The sequence below is a fragment of the Vicia villosa genome, linkage group LG6, assembly GCF_029867415.1.
Source record: "Vicia villosa cultivar HV-30 ecotype Madison, WI linkage group LG6, Vvil1.0, whole genome shotgun sequence".
NCBI lineage: Eukaryota > Viridiplantae > Streptophyta > Magnoliopsida > Fabales > Fabaceae > Vicia > Vicia villosa.
Window position 1 is genome coordinate 163,366,034 of NC_081185.1, and position 6,495 is coordinate 163,372,528.

Below are 6,495 nucleotides of genomic sequence, written 5' to 3' on the forward strand. Positions count from 1 at the left end.
TGATTTTAAAGCCATTTGAATTTATTTTTTTGTTATTACGTAATTTTAAATATTTGTAATTATATTTTAATTTTGTATGTTTTGTACTTATTTTATCTTAATAGCATCTTAATTTCTAAAATAAATTCGTGTCGTCCCAAAACTTAATCGGGCAAAAAACAATTTTGTGCCAAATTTGTTTTTATATAGATTAAAATTAACAAATAAATTTTACAACAAATTACAATTATATATTGTTAGTCTTAATGAACAAAAATTTATAAAAGAAAGAGCATCGATTATTTTGGGGAGAAATATAAAATTCATGAAGTGATGTGCATAAAATGATATTCTCTATCTTTCAAGAAATAGGTGATATGATGATAAAATAAATTTAAATTTATAATGTAAACGAAAACAAAAATACTTATATAGTAAATTATTTAGTACTTATTAGGATGAATACAAAATTATGTCAAATTAATTTTCATATTATATTAAGAAAATAAAAATAAACTTTTGTCATCATGACAACCCTAAAAAAATCCTAGAAAAAAAACTTATGTTTCAATCTCACATGTTTTTCAAACTGAAATTATTAATAAAATTGATATAAATATAATATTTTTATTATAATAATAATTATTATTATTATTATTATTATGATTATTATTATTAATAATTTTATGTCTCTTAACTGAATTATAAGTTATGAATAATATTAAAGATGATAATACCGTTCATATTTCTATTCCTATTCAATCTCAATTATAATTAAGAAAACAAAACTTATAAAATATTGACATTCCTATTACAATTATTAAGGGTGTATAATAAAATAAAAACTATAATTATAAAAATCTAAATTTAATTTATAATTTTAAAATACATTTAATTATTAATACTAAATTTATTGTTGATTAATTTTGAGTTTTTTACGATAGAACCTCAATTATAATATAAGCAAATACCATTAATGTGTAATTTTTCAAAATCCATTTTAGTTTATTCATTAATTTGTAGTGGAGTAATTTTTTCCCCAAATTAATTAATAGATAATTTAAGATTAAAAATTATGATATTTATGATTATTATAAATTTATAATATTTTTATATTATAATTTTCATAGTTAATGTCTGATATAAAAATATAAAATTTATATCTAAATATATCCCATAAAAAGTATCTTTCATGCAAAAAATAAGATAAAAGAGTATTATATGAAAAATATATATTTACTATTTCTTAATTATAACTTACTAATTTAATTTCTTCATAAATTATATATTAAATTGTCCGTTTCACAAACCTCTCAATTTTTGTAACTTTAATTCTCATAAATTTTAATTTCATTTCTTTAATTAATATTTTAATGGTTATTAAAACTATAATTAATATACACAATAAATTAATGGTTTGTGAACCAAAAATCATTAGAATCATTGGATTTGGAATCACTTTTCACTCTTTTCACTTTTAATTTAATCATCATCTACCGATTTTTTAGGGAACTATAAAATTTATTTTGGTTGTCAATTAACTCTTGAGTGGTAATACTTCAATACATTTTAATAAATAGATTGGTAAAGTATTTTTACTCTGTTTTTATTGGTATCAAACATTTTTTTACTTACTTTTCTAATTTTATTTATTTATTATTATTATTATTATTATTTAGTTTATTTTAGTTATTTAATTTTTGTTACAGTCATGTTTTTACTATTTTAATTATATTTTTATATATTTTATAATGAATATTTATTGATTGAACATATTTTTTTAAGAAGTGCACATAGAAGGGTGGTTCAAATCATATAATATTGAAGAAGAAAATATCAAAAGTGCCATTTAAAAAAATGGAAAAAAAGAAAAGATCAAAAGTACCGTTAAGATATGAAGTAACTATCATCAATTTAAAATTATTATAGGGCAGTTTATATATAATTTTTTATGGGTCGGGATAAAATAGTGATAATTGTTTATGATATTAATTTTTTTAATTTTTAATATGGTATAACTTTTGTTAAGTGTTAATAATAAAAATCTCTTTTTTTTTTTAAACTAGGATCATTCAATTTCTAGAATAAATAAATTATACTAATTAATTTATTAATAAATATTTAAATTTTAAAATAATTAATTATAGTTTATATTGAATATAATTCTACAAAAGATGCGTTGTTTGTATCCCCATAATCAATTATAGGGCCGAATTGTTTCATTAATTTAACCGTATATTCTTATTTAATTAATTACTTTTTATTGAATTTAAATAATATGGTGATATAAATATATAATAATATTTTATGTTTGTAAAAGAAAATATATTCATAACTATTAAATTGACATTTATACCTAAATTTAGTTTAGGTGAAAGTAAAACTTTTAGCTTTCTCTATTATAATTTATAATCAGCATAAGCCTGATATCATTTATTTATTGAAGAATTTGAATTTCATACAATATTGAACACAAAAATAATATTATTTATATTTTATTAAATTTGTGAGTGGATGATAAAATTAATATAAATATATAAAATAATATCAAAACAAAAAATAATTTTATAATAAATTATTAATTATTGTCTAAAATAAAAACTAAATTATATCAAGCTAAATTTTACAATAGATAAAAAAAGGAAAATCCAATATCTTAATAAAAGTTCTATATTTCAAATTGAATTTAATTGATATGCATTATTTTAAACTTAATGAATTTAATTGATATGCATTATTTTAAACTTAATGATAGTTATTATATTTTTTTGTAGTATTTTACTTTTATTAAATATCACATATGTACGGTTGTGATTCACCAACCGTGTAAAATACAACATAAACTTATAAAAAAAATAAAATTGATTATGAAAAGAGGTTTATTTAAATTGTCAACTGCCAATATAAATAGATATAATATAAATTTCTATATTTTAACTTTATATATTATCAACTAAATATAAATATTTGTATTTTAATTTTATAATATATTAACAACTAAAATAAATGAGATTTTAGATAATTTTATTTTTAATAAAAAATATTATTAAATTGTTATTTATTAATTATAGTACATAATTTTTAATTTATTTCTAATATATATCCGCGCATCGCGCGGGCCACAACCTAGTCATCACAACCTTACATTTATATTAATTAGATAAAAACCTTAAATTAAATTATAATATCGTTGCTAATTTGATTACTAAGTGTAATGTTAACTTAGGAGAATAAACAATCTTAAATTAAAGTTATAGTGTTATAAGATGGTTGTTAAAGTGTATTTTTCTTTTGATTTTGTAGCACAAGATTAATGATGAAGAGTAGAAAAATTGATTCTTTTTTCAGAGGAAAGAAAGAGATGAAGAAAATAATGCTTCTATATCACAACCTCAAAGAGTTTTAGAGAATCCAAGAATTGAAGAAATGTGAATAGAATTTATCCGGAACCGGATGACATTGAGAATTCTTTAGAACGTGATCCTGGAAAACGTCCTTCAATGTGGGAATATCCAATAAACCAAATGGATGAAATACGAAGAGCTTATTTGAAATGGGGTCCATATCAAATTCAATTAGAGCAATATCCATTGTCTGGTAAAGAAGACCATAAAAGAAGATTTCAATACGCTTGGTTTAGCATTTTTCTTCATGGTTAGAATATTCACCTTCAGAAGATGCGTCTTATTGTTTACCATGCTATCTTTTTAGCAAAAGACCAAGTGGCCGTCCGGGTTCAGATGTCTTCATTTCTACAGGTTTTAGAAGTTGGAAGAAAGTTAGAAATGGAAAGAATTGTGCATTTCTTAAACACATAGGGACGGATCCTTGTTCACCACACAACAATGCTATGAAAGCTTGTCAAGACTTATTGAATCAAGATGGACACATTAGGAATATTGTTCAAGCTCAAAGTTCGATTGACATTAAGAAGAATCGACTACGTCTCAAGACTTCAATTGACTTAGTTCGTTGGTTAACTTTTCAAGCTTGTACTTTCAGAGATCATGATGAAAGTAAAGAATCATTAAACCAAGGTAATTTTCTTCAATTGATAAAACTCTTGGCATGTTACAATGATGAAGTTGCAAAAGTTGTGTTAGAAAATGCTCCATCTAATAGAAAGTATACTTCACATCATATTCAAAAAGAGATCTTGCATATTCTCTCAAGTAGGGTGAAAAAGCATATACGTGAAGAGATTGGTGATTCCAAATTTTGTATACTTGTAGATGAAGCTCGTGATGAATCTAAAAAAGAACAAATGTCTCTTGTTTTAAGATTTGTTGATAAAGATGGTTTTATACAAGAGAGGTTTTTTTGGTCTTGCACGTGTTCATGACACTACATCTTTAACTCTTAAGCAAAAAGTATGTGATATACTTTCTCTACACAACCTTGATGTTTCTAACATTCGTGGTCAAGGATATGATGGTGCTAGCAATATGAGAGGAGAATGGAACGGTTTACAAGCATTATTTATGAAGGATTGTCCTTATGCATATTATGTTCATTGTTTTGCTCATCGATTGCAACTTGCCTTGGTTAGTGCAGCAAGAGAAGTTAAACCAATTCATCAATTCTTTGATAAGATAACTCTTATTATGAATGTTGTTTGTTCTTCTACAAAGCGCCATGATGAGTTACAAGCTTCTCAATTAGAGGAAATTGAACATTTGTTAGAGATTGGTGAGATTGTAACTGGTAGAGGTGAAAATTAAATTGGTACATTGAGACGTGCTAGGGATACTCGTTGGGGATCACACTTCTCTTCTATTTCTAGCTTGATAAATATGTATGAAGCAACTTGTACTGTTTCTAAAAAATTTGCAAAGGAGGGATTAAATTATGCTTCACGTGGAGATGCTGATAGTGCTTACAATTACTTGAAGTTGTTTGATTTTATATTCATATTGCATCTGATGAAAGAGATCATGAGTGCCACAAATATGCTCTTTCAAGCCTTACAACAACAATCCCAGGATGTAGTTAATGCTATGCATTTGGTTTATACAACAAAAACTCTTATTCAAGAATTGAGAGAATATGGTTGGGATAAATTGTTTACTAGTGTGAAGTCTTTTTGTGAAAAGCATGATATTGAGATTCCTGATCTTGATGATGTTCATTCAAAAACAAGATTTGGGCGTTCTCGTCTTGAAGAGAATCAGGTAACCATTGAGCATTATTTTAGAGTTGAAATATTTTTTACTACCATTGACAAACAATTACAAGACTTGAATAGCAGATTTAGTGAGCAAGCCATTGATTTGTTAACTCTAAGTTGTGCTTTATCTCCCAAGGATAACTATAAGGCTTTTAACTTTGATACTATTTGCACTCTAGTTGAAAAATATTATCCTATGGACTTTAATGAGCAAGAGAAAATTAATTTGCAATTTCAACTTCGGCATTTTATTATTGACACTCGTCAAGCATCAAGTTTGAAGAATTTATCAACTATTCAAGACTTGTGTTCCTCTTTGGTTGCAACTAGAAAGAATGAAATTTACTATTTGATTGATAGATTGCTCCGCCTTGTCATGACTCTTCCTGTATCTACGACCACTACTGAAAGATCTTTTTCGGCAATGAAAATTATCAAGACAAGATTGAGAAGTAAAATGGAAGCTGATTTTTTAGGAGATAGCATGATGATTCACATTGAAAGAGAAATTGCTGCAAACATTATTTCTGAGACTATTATTGATGATTTCAAGTTACTCAAAGACCGTAGAGCATTGTTATAAGGTATTTTTAAGTAACACACTTTAAAATTTTCATGTTCAACTTTATGTTTACTACAACTTAAATATTTTATATATATTGTGGTATGAATATTTGATCTATAAATTATAATTTAAATTTGTGGCCACCCCAAACTTTATATTCTGGCTCCGCCACTGGAAATAACTCATCTCGAGCGCCATGTCAATTGAAATTAGTATCCACACTCGTTATAGCATGCATGATAACATAATGATACTATCTTTAATAATGGAGTGTGCAATGTTCAGGATCTAGTTTGGAGTATCAAGTTGAAAGCGTGGAAATGGTTTTCCACTGGAGACATTTCTAATCCCAAGTGTAATTTTTACGATTTTTGTAAGAATCCGATCTTTTTCCTATCGTAATTCTCAGTTGGTTAGAAATATCCCTTATTTTGTTTTTCAATTCCGACTATTTATAAGTGAATTAGAGTACCCCTAATTCTCTATTTAAAGATCCCTTACTTATTTTAAAAAAAAATCTCTTTTCATACTTTATCTCACTTTTTCCCCTAATTTCTTTATCCAACCAATCCCATCATTAAAAGACTTATGGAAGGTGGGGAAATTAGTACTATGGAGCTTTCCGCCAACATTGAGTGTTGAAAAAGCATGGTCCAATTTCTTAAACATTATACACGCATGCTTTGAATTGCTATACCAATACTAAGAGCATCTTCAAAGAAGTATGAAACATTATCGTTGTTTAAATTTTTGTATAAATTATTTCATGAAACAATGTAAAAAG

General features: G+C 25.1%; 1 pseudogene; it reads left to right on the plus strand.

Annotated features, from left to right (window-relative positions):
- Positions 1-3,245: 3,245 nt before the first annotated feature.
- On the plus strand, positions 3,246-5,729 carry LOC131615219 (uncharacterized; annotated as a pseudogene).
- Positions 5,730-6,495: the final 766 nt, after the last annotated feature.